General features: G+C 44.7%; 1 protein-coding gene and 1 long non-coding RNA gene across 7 annotated transcripts in view; one reads left to right on the forward strand and one right to left on the reverse strand.

Moving 5' to 3' along the window:
• The window catches only part of FRMD4A (FERM domain containing 4A), a 598,644-nt gene that overhangs the window by 328,497 nt on the left and 243,999 nt on the right, over window positions 1-26,148 (forward strand). The gene's annotated exons all lie outside the window — the stretch shown is intronic.
• Window positions 512-19,449, reverse strand: LOC113922952. 2 transcript variants are annotated; one of them, XR_003520118.2, is made up of 5 exons: window positions 18,822-19,449; window positions 16,442-16,495; window positions 16,201-16,267; window positions 6,801-6,886; window positions 512-873 (listed from the first exon to the last, which is right to left on the reverse strand). It is a non-coding gene; the product is annotated as an uncharacterized LOC113922952 (long non-coding RNA). The 2 variants fall into 2 exon arrangements; XR_003520117.2 differs by lacking the exons at window positions 512-873; window positions 6,801-6,886 and adding an exon at window positions 15,858-16,080.

Below are 26,148 nucleotides of genomic sequence, written 5' to 3' on the forward strand. Positions count from 1 at the left end.
GTTACATTTCTAGCTTTTGCAGTGAATCTGGGTATGGCCTATGTCTGCCTCAGTTTCTCCACGAATTAAATGCAGATTCACTCATTCATTCATGTGTTTGTCCATCCATCTAACAAATAATGAGCAAACACCTCCTATGTGTGAGGTATTGGCTATGTTCTGGAGATGGGGTGGTGAACAAAACCAAACATGAGTCCATACTCTTATAGAGGTTGTATGCCAGTGGTGGAGATCTGACAATCATTCATTCACTCAGTAGCGCTAGTGTAATTAATTATAGAAACTCAGGTGAAATTACACTTGTGGTCAATGCTCTGAGGACAAGGTACCTGGTGAACTTGCCTGTTCTTAGATATGTTCAGGGAAGTATTCCTGAGGCGGTTATATATGAGCAAGTGGGAGTGAACAAGGCAAAGGGGCAGGAGGGAGACGGCCAGGAGTAACACTAGCTACTGACCCAAAGTTGCTGCAGTAGGCAGAACAAGAATACTGAATTTGTTAGGCCCATCAATCACATGCCCTTCTTTAATAAGTGCAATGTGTTTTATATCATTTACAATAACAGTGACCATACAGCTTGACCAGTGTGGTCACTGGATGCTCTTCACTTAGTGTTGTCCTGACCCACTGCTGGACCTTCTGAAAATGAGCTGGACTATTTGGGAAGCCCCACCAACCAACCTCAGCTGGAAATTTTCTTCTTTGTCAAGGCTATGAGCTCATCCCCACACAGATGGGTTCCCAATAAATGATGGTTGTGCAATCTGATTATTTTCATGTCACGCTGACTCCCTTTGGAAGATGGAAGCAGGGTACGTGGTCCCTATCATCTTTCCAAGTGAGAGGAGAATTTCCTCATCGGGGCTGCACACCCTGCAGATTGAGAGAAAGCATGCACTTTAGAACTATATGGTCATTCTGCCATATCTCCACCAATAGTAAATGTTTAACTGTGGACAATTGATTCGTTTTTATCGTAGGGCACATCAGTTAAAGTAACTTGGGCTTCTGCAGCAGGTAGCTTGGAAATCTAAGCAACTTGGCATTGCAGAAATTTAGTTCTCACTCATAGTAAGTCCAACAATACCCTGGTTGGTAGACAGTCTTCCGTGGGGTCACTCAGGGTAATCTTGGGACTTTGCCCTCCTCTAGGGGCCCAGTGACCTATTCATTTACCAAAAGAAGACAGAAGGGAAGCACCCATCAGACTTTTTTAGGTGTCAGACCTAGGAGTGGTGGTCTTCCCTTCTGTTCACATCCCATTGGCCTGAACAGTCACATGACCACCCCCAACAGGGACGCTGGGAAGAGCAGGTGCATGGGCAGCTGGCCCACCTACTGCAGAGCATCAGCTTAGCCTGGGTTAAAGGGCATGTCCCCTGGAGTCAGTCTAAGTCCCAATTTTTAGACCAAACCTCTTCTATAAAATGGAAATAAAAACTCTGGAATGAGACATTATAAATAAAATACTTAGACCATGCCTGATAAATAGTAAGGGCTCAGTAAATATTAAACCATTATTGTCAGTGTATTCCTTTGCTACAAAATAAAAGCAAGCTTGCAGATATCCAGTCATGTTGTATCAGCTCATCTGAGAAGTGAGCAGGGATACAAAACAATATTTCTTAATTTCTCAAAGAAAGAAAAAAAAATCCTCAATTTCCAAAATGGGCATAGGATTGTGATTCGTGAGCTTCCTTTTAAGTTTCCAGGGGAAATTTGAGGAAGTCTCTTGACGGACAATTCTGTCGGAAAATAAACAAGTTGTGACCCACGCTTATAAGCAGGAGATTTGGGTATTTTAGGTAGCAGATGCCCTGGGGAGTCAGAACCGAATGCAAGCCACAGGGAAGTGGGTTCTAGGAATCTGAAGGGCCCTCTGTTCTCTCCTCCCCAAGGAGCCTGGATCCAAGCTCGGGGCCCCGTCTCCCACACCATGTGGCTTTGTTGCTGTTTCCCTAAGGGAGCATTCTGTTTGTGATTTCCCTGTTCTGGGGAGGCCGCTGTGGCTTTTCCACAGCGTCTCCGGGTCTGGGCCAAATAACCTGCCGTTTGTTTTCTCTCTTGGCCAAGAGCTCAGGGCACCCCCAAGCATTTTCTGAGCAAGAGGAAGTGCTTGTTGATATTCTGCCCTGGGGGGCAAATTGCAGCTGAGGGCTCTGATCCAGGCATGGTAGCAGACAGGGGATGAAATGCCAGCTTTCACTGTGTGCTCGGGGTCGGAATCGGGGACACGGATGAGTTTGGCGTGGCCTCCTTTTAGCAACCGATGTTATATTTAGTTTGCCTCCCACGCCCATGAAGCCTTAGGTAAACCCTTGGAAAGAATTGGCTCAGCCGTTGCAACACGGCCTGGCCTTCCTCTAAAAGCTCTCTGCAGGATATTCAGAGCGTATCACCTGATGATAGCAAACCTTAAAGGAAAAAAAAAAATTCGCAGCTTCTGAATCTGGATCGACATTATCAAATAACCATGGCGGGGAGGGAATCGCTGAGAGAGGATTCTGAGAATTCCAGCCAAAGCTGTCTAATAAAATTCCCGTATTTAATCCACTTTATAGAATAAAATACCTGGGGTGCTGGGGAATCTTGTTAGTCTAGAGTGAGCCCTTCTGTTCTGTCAAGGCTGCATCACAACCACCCAAGGGAAATACTTGTCTAGACTGGTTATAACTATAAAAACTAAAATAAATTAAAGGTGTTTCTTTGGTTCCAAGTCCTTTACATATACATTAATTCTCCCAAGGATCCTCTGAGGTAGCTCCTATGATTACCGCAGTTTACAGAGAAGACATGGAGGTTAGGTCACCTAGACCCAAGGTCACCTAGTGACTAAGAAACAATCTCAGGCCAGATTTGCATCGGCTCTTCATCACTGGGTTTAGAAATTGTAGAAAACGCCAATAAATATACTGCAATATCAACCGTTTACCGGCAGGAGGACATTCCTGATGTCCACCCTGGCCCTGACCTTGGTCATGACAAGTTTCGGGTGAACATGGCAGTGGTGTATTCAGTAATCCTTAAGACATGGTCTTTGGGTTGCCTTTCTCCTCTTCTGAAACTACTTGTCTTCACTTTCTTTGTTGTGTTAGGAATTGAAGGGTAAAAATAGAGCTCTTTCCCAAAAAAAATCCCTGTGAAATACCCAACTTCTGCCTCTAAGCCTAGATTCGATCGCTTTGGTCTAAGTTAGATTTTATTTATTTCAGAGAGAGAGAGAGATTGAGTGTGCAAGCATGTGGCGGGGGTGGGGGTGCAGAGGAAGAAGCAGACTCCTCGCTGATCAGGGAGCCCAATGCGGGGCTCAATCCCAGGACTCTGGGATCATGACCTGAGCCGAAGGCAGATGCTTAACCGACTGAGCCACCCAGGTGCCCCAAGAGGTTCTGGATGATAATAGCTGACATTAATTTATATGAGCCCTTTTCATGTATATATTGAATCCTCAAGGCAAACAAATGAAGGAGGTACCATTATTGTCCAATGCTATGCATAAGGAAGCTTTAAGTCAGTCACGCAAGATCAAACAGCTAGTGAGTTGTAGGGCCAAGATTCAAACCGCAGTCTGTTTGAGTTCAGGATTCAGGGTTTGAAGCACTCAGCAGTGAGGCCCACATGGGGATCCAACATGAGAATCTGCTGCCTGCAAAGCTCTTGCTGAGGCATGGAGCCCTCACATTATCTCCCTTCTCCTGTTTTAGTTGTCTACTTACCATTCCTATGGCCCCACGAATCCCAAATGCAAATGTCCCCGCCTTGTATCATTGTTGTTTTAATCAATCAAATATTTCTTGAATGGGGCAGGGGGACATGGGAGTGGAACCGTAAGGGAAGCCTAGAGCTCTAGGGCTACATCTCAGTTTTACCACCTGCTAGTTGTATGACCATTATCTTGTTAATGAACTTCGGTTCCCTCCACTGTAAAATGAGCATAAACGACACCCCAAAATGTTGTTGTCGTGAGTGAGATATTGCATTGCAAAGCTCTTAGCATGGTTCTGGGAGACAGTAAGCATTCAATTAAAAAAAAAAAAAAAAAGGTAGCCGCTGTGTTGACATTACTGTTTTACCTTTCAGTCAACCAACATTTATTGAGTTCCACGCCAGTCAGTGTGCTGATACTGAGGGAGAGACACAAAAGAAGAGAACAAGATATTTGCTGCAACTTCCAAAGCAGCTGGGGAAATCAGTCAGGCAAGTGGGGGAGAGGTAATGGCCATGCCTGGTAGGAGTCAAAGGAGGCCAGGAGAAGGTCAGACGACAAACATTGCTGGGTTTCCGGGGAGCTCAGAGCAGGATTCAAGAAGAAGAAGAGACAGGATTTGTCCAGGCTGTAGTTCAGGGGAGGGTTTCCACATAGAAGAACAGTGCAAGCGAAGGGGAAGAAGCATACAACATATCCACGTTACCATATATGATCAACCTCTTAAGTGGCTTACGGTAGGGGCGGGGGGTGGAGATACAAGGACACAAACTGGAATGAATGGAACGAGGAACAGAAGGCAGAAAAAAGCCTATGGTTTACTCAACCCTATGAATTACTATTGCAGCCAGAAATAACACCAAGGATTCCCAGTTCCCAGCTAGATTCTCCCTAGAAGACACTGTGCCTTCCCAGCAAAGGAGGGGTTTACACTACCTCCTTTTTCTCTGGGTTCTGCTTGTGATAAAGTACAAACCAAAAAGAAGGGGTAAGATCCATAAACATCAACAGTCGGACGGTATAGCCTGTCAGAGGTACCTGCCTGTTTGTTTAATCTTTCAGCTTCACGACAGACTTGCCTTTGCACACACACATCTGGGTGGAATCAAAGCCATCCGCTAGAGAGGGCTGGTCTTGTCATTTATAAACTGTTTGGGTTACCCTCTGGTTCAGGGTCTACTGACTCTTTTCACAACTTTCCAAACCAGTGATTTAACAAGAATGTTCTGGACAAGCAGACACTCAGTTCTCAGGCCTGGAGGAAGTGCCCAGTGTGGAGGCGGGAGGGAGGATCAGAACCGAATGTGGAGTTCCTGGTGAATCTCAGTTTTCAAAAATGCTCCAAATCTCCTGCTTTCTGCCCCTCCCAGGCGTTTGCTGAGGGCCAAGACTTGGGAGTAGTTCATTTGCTTTGTTTTCTCATCCAGCTTTGTGCTGTTCTCCAAATTGCTCATGCTGGTCAGAAATTCATGTCAATTCATTTGCATCTTAAAACTCACTGCCAAATCAATTCACAGTTTTCTGTGCCACTGGGAAAAACACACAGCCATACACTCACAATTATCTTCTTTTTCCTAGCTAGTGATTTTATTTTTTTTCCCAGTTGCACTGAGATATAATTGCCCTAAGTACTATATAAGTGTAAGGTGTACAGCTCTGTGATTGACTTACGTCTATCATGAGATGATTCCTACAATAAGTTTGGTTAACATACTTCATCTCATAAGAAAGAAAGAAAGAAAGAAAGAAAGAAAGAAAGAAAGAAAGAAAGAAAGAAAGAAAGAAAGAAAGAAAGAAAGGAAGGAAGGAAGGAAGGAAGGAAGGAAGGAAGGAAGGACGGAATGAAGGAAGGAAGGAAGGAAGGAAGGAAGGAAGGAAGGAAGGAAGGAAGAAAGAAGAAAGAAAGAAAGAAAGAAAGAAAGAAAGAAAGAAAGAAAGAAAGAAAGAAAGAAAGAAAGAAGAAGAAAGAAAAGAAGAAAGAAGAAGGAAGGAAAGAAGAAAGAAGGAAGGAAAGAAAGAAAGAAAAGAAAAGAAAGAAAAGAAGAGAGAAGGAAGGAAGGAAGGGAGGGCGGGAGGAAGAAGGAAAGAAAGAAAGGTTTTGTCCCTTGATGAGAACTCTTGGGATTTATTCTCTTAGCGACGTTTCTGTATGCCGGACAGCAATGTTTGCTGTAGTCACTAGGCCGTACACTAAATCCCCAGGACTTTTTATCTTATCACTGGAAGTTTATACCTTTTGACCTCCTTCCTCCAATTCCCCCACCCCCCTATCCTCTGCCCCGATAACCGTAAGTCTGATCTCTTTTGCTATGAGTTTGCTTTTGTTTTGTTTTTAGATTCCACATAGAAGCGAGATCATATAGTATTTGTCTTTCTGTGTCTGACTTATGTCACTTAGCATGATGCTCTCAGCGTCCATCCATGTTGTCAAAAAGACAAGATTTTCTTCTTTTTTATGGTCGAATAATATTCAGTTGTGTATATATACTACAACTTCCTTATTCATTTATCCATTGACAGACAATCTGGTTATTTCCATGCCTTGGCTATTGTAAATAATGCTGCAAGGAGGGGCGCCTGGGTGGCTCAGTCGGTCGAGCGTCCGACTCTTGATTTTGGTTCAGGTCATCATCTCGGGGCCGTGAGATCAAGCCCTGTGTCAGGCTCCACGCTGAGCAGGGAGTCTGTTTCTCTCTCTTTCCTCCCCTCTCTGCCCCCCCCCCCACCTGTGCTTACTCTCTCTATTTTATTTTATTTTTTTTAAGATTTTATTTATTTGACAGAGAGAGACACAGTGAGAGAGGGAACACAAGCAGGGGGGAGCGGGAGAGGGAGAAGCAGGCTTCCCGCCGAGCAGGGAGCCCGATGTGGGGCTCGATCCCAGGACCCTGGGATCATGACCCGAGCCGAAGGCAGACGCTTAACGACCGAGCCACCCAGGCACCCTACTGTCTCTTTAAAACAGATAAATAAATCTTTTTTTAAAAAGGATGCTGCAAGGAACATGGGGGTGCAGCTTGTGATTTTAGCTTAGCATCATGCTGTACCTAAAACGAGCAGACTTTGGGGTTGGACCGATACATGTTCACCTTACCTGTGTCCACCAAATGTAGGTCCATCGTATACCTGTTGCACGACTCTGGCAAGCTCTTTAGTTGTTCCGAGCCTCAGTTTCCTCATCTACAAAATGGGGGGATGAAAATCAATTTCTTATATGATTGTTTTGAGAAGAAGATATCCTACCTAAAGCACTTAGGATATTGTCTAGGGCACACAAGGTGCTCAGTAAATAGTAGTAGTTTCATTATCAATTATTCATTCACCATTTAAGCACTCCTGGAAGTCTAGCCTCACTTGGAGGGCCCTTGGCAGCAGCTTTAGGGAGGAATTTGAAAGGGCTTACAATAAAAACCACCTTGATATTTTTCATATGCATTACCAATTTCAAACCAAGAGTGGGAGAGCCTGGAAAATATAGAAATGTTCTTCACATATACCATTTTATGTATTAGAACAATGTCCTTCTTCCCCCTCCCAGCACTGACTACTGAATAAACCCCCTCCTTCCCTTCGCCTCTGCTTTTCTGGAGGGCTGGGTATCTCCAGCATAGTTTCTCTGTAGGGCCTTTAGTACACCAGAAATTCCAAAACAAAGTAGACCCCAGTAGGGCACTGGCTCCACGGTGGCAAATCAGCCTGCCATCAGGCACCGTCTCTGGTATTACCATGTGTTTTGAATTAAGGAGGAAACTGCAATCCCAGACTTCAAGAGTTAGCTCCTAGCCCTGTGCAAAAGCCCATGGGCTGGTAATACCACTCATGGACAGAATGGAGAGACCCTGAGCCAGTGAGAACCTTCTCCACCCCTGCTGAGTTGTCAGCCTCACCAGCCTCCAGATCCTTCTTTGTGCATTTACACTTCAGTAACTTGGGTTAAGAGTACGATGGATCGATGACCCATTAAATGGCATTTAAGAGCAGAGTTATTAAAACCAGGTTGGAAGACTACCTCACCCAATTGAATATGATGTATGCTTTGTTAAGATCCTGTAACATTTGATAAATGGGGCCTGTCTGAGAAAGAAAATTGTGTCTGTGGCTCAAAGAATTAAAGTCAATGTCCTTCATGAGAAGAAAACTCACATCACTTTTAAAGACAATTGCTGATTATTCCTAGCCTACCAATGATCTAAAGTATCACAAATTAAAAGGGTAACGACCAGTCAGGTTTGTGTGCAGACGCTGCATTTCGCCATGGGCACTCTGAGGGTGGGGCATTAGTGCAGGGTTTTGGACCCAGGGCCTCATGTCTGTGATATCCTCCAGGTGCTGCCTTGGAGGAGTTTGCCATGACCCCAAACAATCACGTAGGCTGCCAGCAGGTGGGGATGGGGAAATGCCACCCTGGGCCCGTGAAGCCGCCATCTGCAAGGGCTGCCGTAGGGCTGGGGCCCTGTTGCTCATGCTGCCTCCCTTTCCTATTCCTTGAACCACCAGCGCCACTGAGCATGTAGGAAACCCTGATTAGAAAGGGGACTCTCCTGTGTTTCTGCAAACACAGCCCAACCAAAAAGAGAAGCAGCAAAGACCAGGCGGAGAACTGGAAACGGGGCACATTTCAGTCTGTTTCTTCACTGACATCCTAGCACAGTGCCGGATCCTTCATTTTCGCTTCTCATTTGTTTACGTAAAGAAGGAATAAGGACCGGCTTCTGCCCTATGACGATTCTTTGTAAAGTGAACTCCTCGTTTGAATATGACGGGCAGAGTTCTGCTACTTTCCAGAGGGTGGAGACGGTCGATCCCGCCAGGTCATGACAACAAGCAGTTCTTTCGAGCTGGGGGAATCGTGCTGTTGCTCACCTTAGGATAACAGGAAATGTTGTAGATGTTATGGGAGGGTGTTCACAAGTTAATGGTATGTGGGAACAAAAACAGGATACATAGTATTCAGACAAAGCAATCCCCGTTTTGTAAGGGGCAGAACATATATATGTTCAAAGAGTCAAGTGGAAGACGTTCCATTATCGTACCAGCGGACACTTTTGAGGTACCAGGTGTATGTTCTGGAGACATTATACAATCTAATCCTCACCACAGCCCTGCTGGGCAATGACTGTTTCCACTGTCTCTATCTTATGCAGGAAGACGCTGAAACTTTACACTTTATGTAATTTGCAACTATCCCTCGGTAGGAAGTGATGGAGCCAGATTTGAAACCATGGCAGGGTGCTTCTAGAACTCATGCTCTTTGCCACCATGCTGTATTAGAGCAGTTATTTCTGGGTAGTAGAAATACAGAGACATGTTAACATCCTTTCACTTTTCTGTGTTTTCCAATTTTGCTTCTGACAATGAGCATGTATTACCTGAAAAATTAAAAAAATAGAAAGCATAAAGAGGGGGTGAAAAACCATGTACAATTGTGGGAAAAAAATCCTTCATCTCAGAGATGTTCTTTAAAACCAGATTTAATTGGCTCTAAAACAAGGCGCTTCTAATTTAAGATGGAAAATCTGAAAGAACATCTTAAGAAAAGAACTCCAAAACTTGGAAACCCAAAGCGAACAGAGAGTCTCACCTACCACTTCTCTGCAAAGTTTGAGGTCCTAATTCGTGGCCATCCTCAGCGTTCTTCCTGTAGGTTAGGATGACACTCCGGGCTCCAAGCCTGGCCCCAGCCTTCCTCTGTACCCTCTGGCTCTCCTCCTCCTGAGTCTTCCAGCAGCTTTTCCTGTAAAAAACGCCCCCTGCTTCTTTCATCCTGTTTCCCCTCTGTGGTTTTTTTCTTGGTCTGCATTCAAACTCAGACCTTCCCGTCTATCCCCGAAGCAAGTTCTCTTAAGTGGCTGTGTTCCCAGGATGGCGCACTAACTTTCCTTCCTTGCCTACCAACGAGCAGGTGGAGTGTGCTGTTCCTGGAGACCCCACATCTCACCACCCCCTCCATAAGCCCTCGTGATCTTGACCCCCGCCCCCCACCGCCCCTGCTTTCCTCAGAAGCCACCAGTGACCATTCACTCGTCACATCCAATGCCAGTCTCCGACCTCTTCAATGGGATCAGCTTCTCACTTGTGGCGCCCAGTACCCTTGACTTCTCTCTCCCTGTGCTACCCTCCTCACTTCCTTCTCAGCTTCCATTGCTGGTGTCTTTTGTTCTTCATTCCGCCTAAATGGATGAAGCTGAAGGTCAACTGCCAGTCTTGTTCTCTTCTCTCTGTATACAGTTAACCCTTGAATAACATGAGGTTGAACTGCACGGGTCCACTTAAATGTGGATTTTTTTTTTCCCTAAATACAGTATAGTATTATAAATGTATTTTCTCTTTCTTATGATTTTCTTAATAACATTTTCATTTCTCTAGCTTACTTTGTTATCAGAATACAGCATATAATACATGTAACACACAAAATCTGTGTTAATCAACTGTTCATGTTATCGGTAAGGCCTCCGGTCAACAGTAGGCTGTTACTAGTTGAGTTTTGGGGGAGTTAGAAGTTATATAAGGATTTTTGACTGTGTGGGAGGTCGGCACCCCTAACCTTTGCATTGTTCAAGGGCCCACCGTACTCCCTTTGAATTCCGGTATGTTTTGAGCATGTTCACCAACATAACTATTCACAACTCCCAAATATATAGGGGAAGCTTAAATTCTGTTGGATAAAGAGGACAATAAACTAAACAAGCAAGACAAAGGTCATCAGGAGGGGCTTTCTGACATATGACATCTGAGCTGAGACCCAAACGATGAAGAAGAATGAGGCAAGCAAAGTTGTAGGGGAAGAACGGAGGGCAGAGGAAAGAGCAGGTGCAAAGGTCCTGAGGCAGAAAAAAATACAGTATGCTCTAGGACGAGAAGGAAAACAGCATGGCTAGGGGGCGGTGAGCAAAGGTGACAGTGGAAGACAGAATGTTAGAAAGGTAGATTCTTCCATGAAATGTTAAATTCCTACATCATTTGGCAATTCTATCATTGTTATCATTCTACCTTGTCATGGCATATTCACATAATGTCTTACGTCTCCTACTGTAGACCTCTCAAGTGGAAAGATCAGATCCCACTTGTTTTTCTATCCCCTCCAGCACTAGATAAACACAGTATCAAAATTAGCTGCATTATTTAGCGAAGGAGATAAGACAGACATGAAATCTGTTAAGAGACAGACTCTCCCCGAGTTAAAAACCAGTCTTTGAATCACTCATCAAAATGATGCCAGAAATAACATAACACTGAAACATCAGTGAAATGTAGCCAGAACAACTGTGGCAAGGGTCCCTTTCTCTTTTGTCTCCGCCTGCCTGGGAATTTAAGCATCCCCCAAAGCCACTCATCTGGGACAAGGACTTTAGGGCGTGTGCCTGTTTTTCATCTCCGCAGGACCAGCTGGTGGGTGGAGGAGAATTCCTAACACAGGATAAGGTCCGCACTGAATTGACCCAGAAGGTTTTCCTGGGGAAGCAGTCTGCACGTTGCAAAACCAGTAACCAACCGCCTGCTCATTAAACGTTCTCTGCGACGTTGCAGTCTGTCAGGAGGAGGGTTGACTCGCGATGATATGGAGAATGACTAGCGTCTTATTTCATGCATTCCACGGAGACACACACACAGATGTGGTTGTCTGCTCTCCGTAACCATCACCTCTAGAACAAAACACCGAGAAGTCTTGGCAGTTCAGGGTGCAGCCTGGCGTCGGAAAATCTAGTGTGAAAGGAAAGCACTCAGGCTCCCCCCCCCACCCTCGGTAGTCGTCCCAACGCTGCTGCACCTCTGACACCCGATGTGTGACAGGTCAAGCCATTCTGCACCACCAGCTGAGTTACAGTTTAACTCATTCTGAATTGTCCCACCAGGAGATTGTGTCAGATCCCACAGGTTGAAGACCCGGTCCTACGAGACCACACCCCCTCCAATTCAGACGCCACCTGCAAAGCCCAAGTTGTCACCACCGTGCTTTTGACCAACCGGCTATAGCTCAGGGGGTCCCCAGAAGCCCTCCTCACGTTCGATGGATTTGCTAGAGCAGCTCACAGAACTCAGGGAAACATTTTACTTACTAGATCACTGGCTTATTATAAAAGGATAGGACTCAGGGAACGGCCAGATGGAAGAGAGGATACGGCGAGTTAGGTGGGAAGGGGGTGCAAGTTTCCATGCTCTCTGAGCGCACCACCCTCCCTGATTCCCTACATGTTTACCAACGCAAAGCTCTCAAAACGTCACCATTTTGGTTTTTTTATGGAGCTTTCATTATGTAGGCATGATGATTAAATCGTTGGCCATTGGAGACTGATTTCAACCTCCAGCCTCTCTTCCGTCCCTGTGATTGGGAAGTTCCACACGGTTGGATCTCTTAGCAACTGCCCCAACCTTTGGGGCTTTCCACAAGTCACTCTGTTAACATAAACTCAGACGTGATTGAAAGGGGTTTGTTAGGAATAACAAAAGACACCTTTACCACTCTTTCCACTTAGGAAACGCCTAGCGTTTTGGGTGCTCTATGCCGGGAACAGGGATGAAAGCCAAATTATAAATCACAATATCACACCTAGGTTTCGTTATCAGCTTGGTAGCCTTTATTAACTGTCACTTACCCACCCTGGGCTTCAGTGTCCTTATCTACAAAATAGGGATTTATAAAATCTAGTTAATATGGTTGGTGTGAAGATCACAAGTTTGTGAAATTGCTTTGTTAGGTCCTGAAAGGGCCTAGAAAATTTAAGTATGTTTGAAGCTTTTGAGAGTCCTGGCAGTATCCATTCTGGTCTTCATTATATGGAGCTACAAGAACGAAATATTCCCAGAGTTCCTTTTGATTAAGTCTTGCCCTAGATGTGAGCTCCTAGGACCCATGCTATATCTTCCAAATCACGCAGATGAGCACACCAAGAAAACTCAACTTGAAGTCACACACTAATTTCCACATGAGCGAAATTGCTGTGTAAGTAAGCAAGGCTGTACCTAAGCTTTAGAAAATACAAGCAGAAAACCTCTCATTTAGAACATACAAGAGCCCCTCTCATAAACTGCCCCATACTAGGACGAACAATTTGTACCCTGGGCACCATGGCAGACCTGCTTTTACTGAGTTAACTGATCTGGAAAGTGAGAGGCCTTTAACAGTGGCTACATAGTGATGGAAGATTGTTCGATTCCAGGTTTGGGATTATATTTAATTCAGTGAAAGATCGAATGAGTCCTAAAAATGAGCAAGTTCCAGTTCCCACACCACAGCGATTGGCCATCCTTTAGGGGAGGCATCTAATTGCAAATGTCAGAAGGTGTTTGAACTATCAAATTATTCATATTTTACCTTTTAAAAATCCTCTCTTTCCACTGGCTTATCAATTCTGCTGGTACTGTCTCCCCATCTCTACCACCTGCCATCTTGTTTGACCCTTTTCCCCCCAAGCCTGTACCTCTGAGCTGCCCACTCACTGCCCTGAACTCCTTCCCCAACCTTATCCTACTGTCTTCACCTTGTTTGTTTCACCCATCACGGGGTACGTCCCTTGCCTGCTAAAGTATTTGTACCTTTAGTGGTTCCTGTTTGCCTCTTTCCAGGGCCAAGAACTGCAGCAGCAAAACACTTTTTTTATGTGGAATTATCTGCTCAACTCCCAGTGTATAAAGCAGGTTTGAAGGAGGACATTTTAACAGCATAACCATATAGCATCAGGCTATGACAAGGCCATTCAATGGGAAAGATATTTGGTTGCACAAGAAAGAAAGAGCCCTGCAACACTTTGATAAGTCCTTTGTGGACACGCACAGGCCTGATGAAAAGGCCAATACTGGGTTTGTCTTGTTGGCTCTTGATGGCATGAAGAGTCACCTCACCCAGCAAGACATTTACGAAAATTCTAAACAGACCCAACGTGTCAAGATAGACACACCAACTGACTGACTAAACACACCACTCATTTGGCAAGTAATCTACTTGGCCGGTTCTTTGCTATGCAATTTTTTGAAAGGCTTTATTTTTTTAGAGCACTTTAGGTTTACCACAAAATTGAGAGGAAGGTACAGCGATATTCCTCATCCTCCACCTCCACACATGCATAGCCTTTCCCATCATCAGCATCCCCGCCAGATGGTACGGTTGTTACCAGAGATCAAGCCACGTGACACATCAGTCACCCAAAGTCCACAGTTTACCTCAGGGTTCACACTTGGCATCATACGTTCTATTTATCATCCCCATAGTTGTGCTTTGTGTGGCTCATGACATATGACGGAGACAGGCTGCGATGTTGATTTTTAACCAGTCGATTACTTTTACAGCTCAACTGGGAAAAGGGTGTAAGAGAAAAGAAGTGCAAGTTGGAGGATGTAAAACAAAAGACGAGAAGCTCCTGGGGGGCTCAGTCAGTTAAGCATCTGCCTTCGGCTCAGGTCATAATCTCAGGGTCCTGGGATCGAACCCCGCATCGGGCTCCCTGCTGTGCGGGGAGGCTGCTTTTCCCTTTCCTCCTCCCCCTGCTCATGCTCTGTCTCTCTCTCTCTCTCTCAAATAAATAAATAAAATCTTAAAAAAAAAAGAAATGAAAATGTACTCAGTGAGTGAAAGACACATCTGTGTGATTAGGAAAATGATATGAGGTACACAAACAAGTGACTGTTATACAGGAGCACCTGGAAGTCTTCGCTGTGATGAGAAAAATGCTTACTTCTCCTGAGAAACCCCCTGACTCCTGAGGGGAGCAGGGGATTCTGGGTAACCAGCCATCTCAGCTCCCCCGACTCCAGGCTCAGATCCTCACACCGTCAGATACAGTCCTTTGTGTTCAGGGAAGGGCCTGTCTGGAAAGTTTGTTCTGGTAGCTGTGAAGTTCAGGAAGGATTCGTGGGCCTCTCATTTCCCCGGCCGCCCCTCCTCCATTCTCACTGCCACGGCCAGGCACGCTGGCTTTGGCAGGGTTAGAAGCAAACAGTTAGGGGTATACGGGATCCCTTCCTCTGCGGTGTTCCATCCCAACTCATAGTTGTGGGGCCCCAAATTATCTGCACCGGGATCCTGTTTTTTTTACCTCCCTAACCCCTTGGCATGTTGCTCTGGGAGAGGGGCAGGCAAATCCTAGAGGATGTGTGATTTATGGCTTCAGTTGCAGCCAGATAAAAGGGAAACTGGAGTATCTGCCCCCTGGCCTGGTCTGGCTTCTTTCTCAAAACCTGGACTAATGAGCAAGGAAATGAAAGATCTAGTTGCTGGTGATAACTGGATAAGAAGGAGAAACAACAGACAAATGAACAGTTCTCTTCCTTGTTTAAATGCGGGATGGGGGTCCAGATTTCCAGGGGAGACCCTGGGTGTAGAATCGAGAAAGCTTTACGGAATGACTTGTCACGCGGAGCATGTCAAGTCTCCCGGCTCAGTTTATATAACGCTCAGTTTGAGAGGCGGAAACCAGTTCAGATTTGAACCTCCGCAGAGCCCCGCCTGGCAGATTTGCAGACAGCGGTGCCCGTGAGGACATCTCAAACTTTACGACTACATATTTAAGCATTTATGAGACTTGAACTGTGTTCCGTTAAAATGAAAGGGGGAGGGGGAGCAAAGAAAAAAATCCTGAGACTTCCAGCAAGGGTAATTAGCCCCAAATGTTTCATAAAGGATTTGATAGTGTTCTGGTTTTAAGTTCCTTTCCCAGGTCTGCTGTAGGAGGGAAAGAGAAGAAAGGAACCTATTAAAAATTCACCGTTGCCTTAAAAAAAAGTCTTATGACCAAACCAAGCAGCTGGACGCGTCATGTTTAGAAGGAGACTAACCACACAGACCTCATCATCCTGAGGTAACAGATAAAAATTTTACTGAAGAGAAAGTATTTAAGACACGGACTTGGCAGTTTTCACCAGACCCACTCGAGAAATGCTTTTCTTTCTGCTCCGTCGTCTACTTCACTCTACATCTGGTCTGTTGGTTCTAGGTTTGGGGTTAGGGCAGCCTGGTGCCTTCCAAACTCCCCGCCAGCTCAGGTGTATTTCTCCGTTATTCCCACTGCACCATTGCTGGTGAAGAGGCATGGAGGGGGACACAGGGTAAGGCCAGTGCCGATCCCACTCACATGACATCACATAATCATGGCCCCCCCGATAATGCTGACCTTCCCACAATGAGATGCATACCCCAGGACTGTCCTCATCAGACTGGGTCTCACAAAGACTCAAGAGAGTCAATGGTCTTCATTGGAAGGATAGGGGTGGCTTCCTGTGGTTGCTGCATGCACAGGCAGAGAAAGCACATCATCAGCGTGCATTTATTAACCCTTCCCGTCTTACAGAGAAGCCATTAGTCAGCAACCGAGGCAGCGTTGGTCTCCAGAAACAGCTACAAACACAGCAACAGGGGTTTTCTGTCTAACCAGGGAAAACACCTTGAACATGAAGCAGACCAAATAGTGTCATGCTCTGTCAGACCCTAACGGGTGTGTGGTCCCCATCTCATAAAAGATCCCCAAGAATAAACAGACCACCCTGATGGTTTCAGTGTTCACCTGTCTGAAGGGAGGTCCTGGCCAGATGGCCTCTTCTGGTTTCTCCAGCTCTTTAATTCTGTTGTCTCTAGGTGGAAGGAACATTTGAGATTTGAGTGTTCTCACGTATGCTCAAGTTATTTATGACCATATCCTCTCACTGCCATATGGAGTGTGCTTTTCTTCCCACCATACCAGGACCCCCTGCTCAAGCCTCTTCTGAATCAGACTTTCAACAGCAGTTTAACCCATAAATGCCAACCTTCGTCTTCCATGTCAGGCACTTTTAAAGACAGATCATTGGCTTCTGTATTATCTGAAAAGAATAAAAATTATTGGCTTATGGTTATACATAAAACATTACTTTTGATTTAGTTCTATTTTCACCAAATTAACTATTTTGATAAAAAATTAGCGTTGGCTTCAGGGCGCCTGAGTGGCTCAAGTCGGTTGAGCGTCTGACTCTTGATTTCGGCTCAGGTCATGATCCCGGAGTCCTGGGATCGAGCCCCGCATCGGGCTCCCTGCTCGGGAAGCCTGCTTCTCCCTCTCCCACTCACCCTGCTTGTGCTCCCTCTCTCACTGTCTCTCTGTCAAATAAATAAATAAAATCTTTAAAAATATATATATATTTAAATTTAAATAATGGATATAAATTTATGTTTATATAAATTTAAATTATATATTTAAATATAATTTAATATATATTATATTCTATATATTTTTTTTTAAAGTTAGGGTGGGCTTTTGTGGTCTCCTGGACATTTTGCCATGTGAAAAAGCACAGTTATTTGCAAATGTCATAGAAATTTTCCATATGAAACATATAACCCATAGTTTTAGAATGACTTAAAAGCATTTTATAATTCATGAAATCCACGACCCCCAAATGATCAGACATTTTATGACATAAGCCACACCACATCTTGTTTCTCTCAAGGAAGATAAAAGCAGAAGAGAACTTTCTTAACCATTTCTTGGCCATCTGGGAAGAAGCTCTCTGTTTTTGCACAAAATTCAGAGATCTTTGTAAAACAGGTGTGAAACAATTCATTCACACCTTTTCTAGGCATCTTGGTCAGAAAAATTCAAGCTGTATGTCTTCGTCCGTTCGGGCTGCTATAACAAAATACCACAGCCTGGGTAGCTTACTAACAGCAGAAGTTTACTTCTCACACTTCTGGCAGCTAGGAAGTCCAAGATCAAGGTGTCTGCAGATGCCATGTGTGGTGAGAGCCCTTTCCTGGCTCATGGAACACTTCCTTCTGCGTCATCCCAAGGGTGGAAGAGCACTAATCCCATTCTGGAGGGTGCCTGCCCCAGGACCTAATCACCTCCAAACTCCATCAACTGGGGGGCAAGTTTTTAACATACGATGTGGGGTGTGGGGCACAGCATCCCTCTGTAGCACTGTATGTCCTGAATACTGTTCTAAGAGCAGAAATCCAGGCCAGCCCTCAGCCAGCCCTGGGAAGCCTTGGTAGCCATAGCTCCGTGACTTTTTCAGATGCCTTCAGGATGGACTTGTCTTTCAGACGAGAATGCTGCCTTTGTTCGTAGAGTTCCACCTGAGTGAGTCTGCTCTCCCAAAAAGAGCACAGGGGCCCAGCGCTGCCGCCACAGTGTTGGAGAAGTCAAGACAGCCCCGGATGAAAGGGGCAACTCATCAGTGCCTTTTTATGAGCCTTTCCCAGTTTCATTGTGGCTGAATCAGAAACTTTCTGACTCATTTACCCTGTCACAGAACAGTTTTGAGAGAGGGTTACCCCCATCAGAAAGGACAGAGTTCCTCCATCACAGAGATACAGTGATGAAAATTTAATACGACCCAGAACGGAGGTCCCATTGCTGACCTGGAGATCCCAGGCCCCTGCCTTTAGCTCTGCAGGCTTCACTGGCAGCTCACCTGAACAAGCTAAGGGTGCATGGGCATGCCGGGCCCCTCTCTGCCCCTTCCTGTCACATCTCTGGTCTTCATCCTGAGTGCACGCGTTCTGATGGCCCTGGAACAGGATCTGGCGTCTCCAGGGACCCACGTCAAGTTTGGGTCATGGTTCTGGAACACCTCAAACCTTTTCTGGCATCACCCTTTGTCTACCACTTGATTCCCCTCATGTGGGAGCCTCCCGAAACAGGGAGGTTCCAGGCCAGGGAAACACTAATTCTATCAGTATAGTAGGAGAGGGCTCATTCTATTCCAGGGGCAGTTATGAGCTTGTGGTGACCTTCCCCAAAGGACAAGCACACATCCTTGCTATAATTCTACCAGCCTGAGCTTCTAGGTAGTAGAAAGCCTCCCCTGGGTAACCTGTCAGGGGTCTACCACCTGAAATTCTCCCCTCATGTTTTACTTTAATTTTGTTTTTTGAGTCTTCATATTCTTTAGTGTGCCTTTTTTTTTTTTTTTTTTTGAGAAAGCCGAGCTATATGTTTCCTTTTCCAGCCACACTTCATATTCAACAAAATTGGGTTCTTAAGAGTCCCATGGTTCTTAGACACTGGAATTTCAGGTTTTTGGTCTCCTTCTCCATCCTTCCTGCAGGTCCATCCTGCTCCCTTGCTTTGTAATCAGTGGCAGTGTAGAGTAGAAGGCCGATGGCAACTTGGCCACTGGCTGCCTATGTAATCACTGACACACTTACCCACTCTGGCCCACAGTCTTCCTGAGCGGTAACCTTCCACGAGTCTATGGATAAGGTAACAAGGTCAGGCTCTTGGAGAGGCAAGATGGATAGGCCCCATCTGGATGCTGTTCTCCAACACAGTGCAAAAAAGGAGAGATGGAGCCTTTCCTCCTCCAGACTCACAGTATCGGGTTGAGAAAGAGAAATGTTCCCAGGCCAATAAATGGACATTTCACAGAAATCTAATTTTAACACAAGGACACATTTTTTTTTAACAGAACAAGAAATGATGACATATATGGCACCACATTAAATTTAAAGGCTCCTATCTTTTGACTATGAAATCAATGTTACACTGTAGGATGGCCTTTCTTGGAAGTGGACCAGTAGGAATGATCCCACATCTTGTGCCTTCCAATTATGGCAGTTTGCATATTCTGAAATGGACATCTAGGGAAGGCTAAGAGGGCGGGCTTTGGTCATAGGACTTGAAGAAGCTGACTGCCCATCCGAGGAGTCAACCCAGGACCTTGGCCTGAGTTGACACTGCTCTGAACGAAACAGTGTCAGACCCTCCAGGGAAGAAAGGATATTGCACAAACTCCTTCAGTTTCACCAAGTAAATGGGAGTGGTAGCAACATTTCTCTCTTTCTAACTCATGGGGCCAAAAGCCTTGTGGTGGACAGGACTTGAGCAAGTATCAAGTAGCTTTCCCCTATTTATTTCCGTCACAGGGCTACATTGTTTGCTTTTTAACACGTTGGAAATGAACGCATGGATGAGTCTAACAAGTGTGTATCCCTCTACAGTTTACAAAGTACCTTCCGCTGGCTGTCAGGACATTGGACCTTTGTTTCCAACCCAGGTGATAAGATGGGAAACACTTTTTGCTGCTAAGGTGGGAAATCTGCTTGAACGTGGGCTCTATATCGACTTCCCATGTGGCCATCCTGTTGAAAAGACATGTTGCACATTTGGAAGTTGTCAGGCAAGACAGTCACTTTGCAGCCCTGTAGATTAATCTTGTTGTTTTTGGCTCCACAAAGTCATTGGAGTTTGTTCCATTCTATATTTAGTCATGCCTGCTATGAAATTAGGAATACTTTTATATTGTTGACATTTGACACATAGGCATTTTTCTGGAGGAGAAGAAAACATTCAAGCTCTCACGTTAATGTTGGAAAGTACAGCTCCCCCAGAATGTGGCAGTTTCTCAAGTCAATGCCAGGAACTAACCAGCCAGAAGTTTATATGACAAATAAATCACACTTATTATGCCGGGGAAGCCTATCAAGAGGCTGACAGTGAAGCTTGCAAGCCAAAATGTTTCCTGAAAAATTAGAATTCCCAGATAATGAATTACAGCTTTTTACCTGATGAAAAATAAAGGCAAATTGAGTTGGTAATCTCATGATAAAAATGGGAAATAAAATCAAAATATAACTAAAATCATGTGGTTAATAATTTTCAAAACCTCAAGCGATCTCCAGGGCGGTTGCGCTCCCTAATCTCCCTCCACATTGATTAATCCCATGAGACTCTGGACAATTGGAACCACGAAGTCGATACTGGGGTCTAATTCCCCACAGCTGTTTCGGGGGCCTTGCTTTCTCATGTGGCCCCCATTTCCTCCTAACCGGGGCCTTCTCAACCTGGGCAATACTGGCATGTCATTCTAGATCATTCTTTGTCACAGGGGCTGTCCCGAGCACTGGAGGATGTTTAGCAGCACCCCTGGCTCCTACCCGCCAGATGCCAGCAGCCCTTCTCAGGTTGTAGGATTAAAAATGTCTCCAGGTGTTGACAAATGTCCCCTGGTGTAGGGGAGGGGGGCGAGGGGGGAGGGGAGGGAGGGCAAATTCTCCCCCCCCAGCACCGCTTGCTGAGAATCACTGTAACTCCTCTGTGGCCGCTACAAAGCTTTGCCAAGACTTAACCCAATGTGTGCTGTCTGAATATGTCATCATGATTTATTGAGACTTTCTAAGAACAGAGCAAAAGGTAGTACATTAAAACCACCCCAGGAGTGATTTCTGAACACAAGAAAAAAAAAAAACTTTCAAATATTGAGAATAGTTATTGATGACAGATATCAGTGCCCCTCCGAAAATCTTTAAAAATTAAATTACAAGGCTATCTGTAGTGGGTGGTTTAGGGAGGGGTGGATAAATAGAATGGAATTTCCTTCAAGTCTTTTTTTCAAACTTCTCGTTTGGTTTCTTTCACATTGAACAAAAGCATAAACAGAAAAGCATGCGAGAACACAAGAGGATGAGAGAAAAGTAAATTATTTCACGAGAGGCTTTTTTCCTTCTTTAATGATGAAGTAGGCATACAAGGGAAGAAAGAATATGCTTAATGAGAAACACTGGAGAATGAAATTGAGAGATTAGTGGATCATTCATAACAGAATATAATGGTTACAAATAAGAGATTTGCCTCCCGATAAATGTTTCAGAACACGCATGATACTAACTGCTCTTCCATCCTGTTGCTGGAAATGGAGTTACAGATTGAAGAGCTTTTTAAATTTTAATTTAAGTCCCCTTTTTTATTTCAGTTTTATTAATCTTCATCATAAATATTAATTTATAAGCACCGATGCCCAAGGGCCTTGGAGTATGGCTCACAGAAGATAATGAATGTCACTACCACAGTTAACCAAAAAGCATCCTGAACATAAGAGAGCCTGATAATTTGCTATTCAATTCGAAGCAGGTCTAAACCTGAAAGACACCCCTCCTCATCCATGACCACAAGTAAAGGAACAGCACCCTAACTATAAGTAGGACGTTGAAAGGCTTGGCACTGGGTTGTGGGGGGAAGGGTTGTAGTGTTGGCTTTCATTGTTCAGAGAGTGACCCTAAAGCTCTCTCCCCCTTTCTGCTTCCCTACGTGCATTCTCCATGGGGTCAATTATCTCAGATCTTGCTGGAAGCACCTCTGTAATCACAGGAGGAGGCTCCTTTACACCCAACTGAGATTTGCTGTTATCAAAATGGGAGTTATTCTTTCCTCTCTCCAAAGACACATCGCTTCTGGGGATGGCAAGCATTTGATGCTTTCCAGAGAGGAAAGAGGTTACTCGCCAAAAGGTTTGCAAAATGTCACCCTGGAGGACTTTTTCAACCTCCCTTTTGCCATCAGGAGTCTTCCCCTTCTGGCTGAGAACCAAAGGCATCCTGTGGCTAGCCCATCCAAAATGCCATCGGTGCCTGTTAGTCACTGGTGACAGAGACCTCTGCAGTGTTTATTAAATGGATCAGATGCAGCACAAAGAAACGTCAAAACAATCATTTAAGGGAAAAGCCTTAGTTAACACATGAGTGTGGCTGCGTAAGTGATGAGAGCATAACAAAATGAGAAAGATTTTTCTTAATCAAAGTAGAACGTAGACGCTTAGATCTTTGGGACTCAAAGCAACCCACGCATCTTTGGCTCATCTCAGCATTTACAATGAAGAGCCATCTCAGTCCACCAAAGTGAGTCAGAGCCTGGGCCAAGGAGCCCCAGTGGGTCCTCAGACTTTCTAGCTCTGGGCCATTCTTGCCATGTCAGCACCCCCCTCGGTGACTTCAACCAGTGACTACTGTCCCGCCAGAAATAAAGGAGTCCAGAAGCTCTTGATTTTCACTAAGCTCCTACGCTGATCCTTCTGTGACGCTTTCCTGGATGTGTACATCTGTGTACTAGCCCCTTCAGGATAGGAATGATACCTATTTCCTCATATTTTGTTCACAGTGTCTAACCCAGCAGCTTGAACAAAGGAGAATGTGAAGAACTGCTTCTTGTGCAAACACATTTCCCCTTATTACACAAATCTTCTGTGGCAGGTCACGGGGGCAGAGAAAAGGCAAACATCGTTGTCAGGACAACCTGTTTATAATGGGAAGTACATGGATCCCAGAGGCAGACGGACTTGGGTTTGAGTCATGTTTTTTCCACTGAAAAGACACATATCTTTAGGGACTCTGTGGACCTCCCTAAGCCTCAGTTTCAGGTCTGTAAGAAGGAGTATAGCAGTAGCGGAGTGGGCCTAGTTGGTGTGAGAATCAACAATCGGGCGCTCTGTGGGAAGATCCATGGGACACAGCTCCTGGCAGTAGGGGGCGCTCACGAAAGGGCTCCCAGGGCTCTTGTCTAATGACTGGGCTTCGCTGGACTTCACCACTGAAAATAAATATCAGAGACGAGAAACTTGCTTTTGCCCCGTCTCTAGAAAATATGGCACACTTTATATAAAACTATTCTACTCAGCGCACTGCATGGAGATCATCCTGGGATTTTCTTGAATATCATCAACGATTTGATATCACTTCCGGAATGAGGGCTGCTCTTCTAGCCTTGAGTTTACACGGTCCTCCTCATAACCTGATAACGAATTTTTTAAAAAGGTAATTGGCCCTTGGTCCATTTCTAGTTTATCTGGAAGAAAACACTACTATTTAACATTGTAAGCTAATGCGATGTAAAAATGTTCTGCAGTCACTGAGAGCAAAGCGACTTGAGCATTTTATTTCAGCTAGTGTGTAGTGAAAGAGCACAGACTCTGAGGAAGCTTCCATATTTACCAACACAGACCAAGTGGGATGCCCTGCAAAACCGGTTTCCCTCTGCCCTTTGGTCAATGAACATTAAAGAACAGTCAACTTCTCCAATTAAAAAAAAAAAAATTTAAGTGGATGGCAAGGACACTTTTAGAACCCTGTTTTTCCAGCTATAAAATCAAGCCTATGTATCCAGCAATTAAGTGAATATATTCAAGTAGATCCCTAGATCTTTGAGGGAAAGAATTCAGACTTTTCTCCAAATTCCTATGTCCAGATGTTGAACGAATGGTTTTCTCTGTTCTGCTGACTAGCGTGATTAGAAACTAGATCGCGACACCTTGCTAGAATCTGCTCCTTGTTCTAGCAATCATTTGATTTAGATATAATAAAATAAATGCGTCATAAACTAAGCTCTTTCCAACCCTCCTCAGCCCCCCTTCGATATTTCTCACCACCCTCAAAGCTGTCATCGTCAGTGGTTTTTAGGCGTAGAACTCATATATTTTTCCAAAGTGTGAAAATTTAATTAACCTCGCATCCAGGTGCTTGCCAAATCCTGTAGTACTTTTTTTGATCACATCTTTTTAGATCTTCATTCATAATGGTTTTAATGTTTCTTTACAACCTTGGATGATTCTGGGTGTTGCTATTTTCTGCATAATAGTTATCGAGCTGTCAAGGATGCTATATTTCCCCACACAGTTACACTGGTGATGTTTCTATATTTAGCTCAGTTACTCCCAGGGTTGGGCTTGCCTGATGGTCACAGAAATGAGCCTCTCCTCTCCATCTGTTTCACCACCTGCCTCCCCCTCCCTGACCACCTCATCTGTTGCCCAGGTCCCTGGGGATGCCAGGTCTTCTCTGTCTGTGCCCCAAGGACCACCAGGGAAAGAGATACAGGAGACAGGCAGTCATTGGCAGTGATTAATGAAAATACCAGCAAAACAACCAAACGTCTCCTTACAATGAAAAACTGGGAGGGAAAAATTTAATGTGGACAAATCTGACTTTAAAAAAGTAAGGGAATATCTGGTTCCTATACTCAGCCTTAGTACCTCCCAGTTAAGTTTCGAGTATGACTTCTAGTACGTACATAATTTAGAAGCCCTTCACTCTTCTAAATGTAGTCAAAATGGTTTTGTAATTACAGTGAATAAAATCAATTCCTTTTTCCGCATTCACACACGTGTCTATTGCAATGTATATTCCACTGTCACTTTATTGTTGTTCTTAACTTCTCCGGATAGACTGTAAGTTCTTTAGAGCAGCTCTTTCTAAAAATACATGGTGGGCTTAGATGAGTCTATGTTCAGATGATCCGAAAGTGGTGCCCCGCGGTTAAGGGAGCCAATGCGAGCTTCAGTCTTGTCATAGAAACACAGGACCAGCTCACGGGAGGAATGAATCGGACTGGCCAGCCTGCTCTGTTTGGAGCATGGTGTCGCCTTACAGAGCCTCCAGCTCAGCAGAGCTTGAAGAACCTGTAATTGGCACAGAAGAGGCATTCAGGGGATGAAGATTCTGGAAACCATGAGAAACAAAAAAACGGAGATGTTTAGCATGAAGAAGAGAAGCTACGGGGATGACAGGACTGATTCTTATTAATTATAATGAATGCATTCATTCAGGGCGCCTGGGTGGCTCAGTTGGTTAAGCGACTGCCTTCGGCTCCGGTCCATGATCCTGGAAGTCCCGGGATCGAGTCCCGCGTCGGGCTCCCTGCCTCAGCGGGGAGTCTGCCTCTCCCTCTGACCCTCTTCCCTCTCGTGCTCTCTCTCTCTCATTCTCTCAAATAAATGAATAAAATCTTTAAAAAAAAAAATGAATGCATTCATTCATCTTCCATTAAGCAAACCTTTGTCGAGCATCTTCTGTGTGCCCAGGAAGGAAACCCAGGGCAACAGGAGAGGAACCAGGTTGCTGCTTTTATAAAACTTAGGGTTTGTGGGGGAAACCCCAACAAAAAGGTTTTCCAAAGGGGAAACACTAGTTTGAGTTTGACTTAGGAACCACCTCTCTACAATTCTATGGGGAAAAGAGGCCATTTACCTCATCTTTTTACATTGAGATATAATTTTTTTAAATTTGTTTAATAAACTGAGATATAATTGACATATAACAATGTTCATTTCTGGGGTACAATATAATGATTCTAATCTGTACCTATTGCAAAATAATCACTGCATCAAGTCTGGTTAACAGCCTCACCACATATAATTTCAAAAATTTTTTGTTTGGGATGAGAACTTTTGTGATTTGTGCCTGCAGCAACTTTCAAATATTCAATACAGTATTACTGACTGTGGTCACCAGCCCTCGGGACTTACGTACCTTATAACTGGAAGTGTGGACATGTGACCGCCTCCACTCATTCGCCCCCCCCCCCACCCCCCTGCCTCGGACAACCTGGACCTGTGAGTTGGGTTATTTATTTACGTATCTTTCTTTAGATGCCACATATCCGTGAGATCATACAGCATTTGTCCTTCTCATTTCACTTAAGCACAATGCCCTCAAGTTCCATCCGCGTAGTTGTAATGGCAAGACTTCCTTCTTTTTATGGCTGAATAATATTCCATTGTGTGTGTGTGTGTGTGTGTGTGTGTGCCACCTTTCCTTTATCCGTTCATGCATTGATGCACATTTAGGTCATTTCCACATCTTGGCTATTGTAAATAATGCTTCAGGGAACATAGCGGGGGGGGGGGGGGGGGGGCGGTGCAGATATCTGTCCCAGCCTGTGTTTTCCTTTCCTTGGAATAAATACCTAGAAGTGGAATTGCTGGATCAT

The sequence above is a fragment of the Zalophus californianus genome, chromosome 9 (genome assembly GCF_009762305.2).
Source record: "Zalophus californianus isolate mZalCal1 chromosome 9, mZalCal1.pri.v2, whole genome shotgun sequence".
NCBI classification, from domain to species: Eukaryota; Metazoa; Chordata; class Mammalia; order Carnivora; family Otariidae; genus Zalophus; species Zalophus californianus.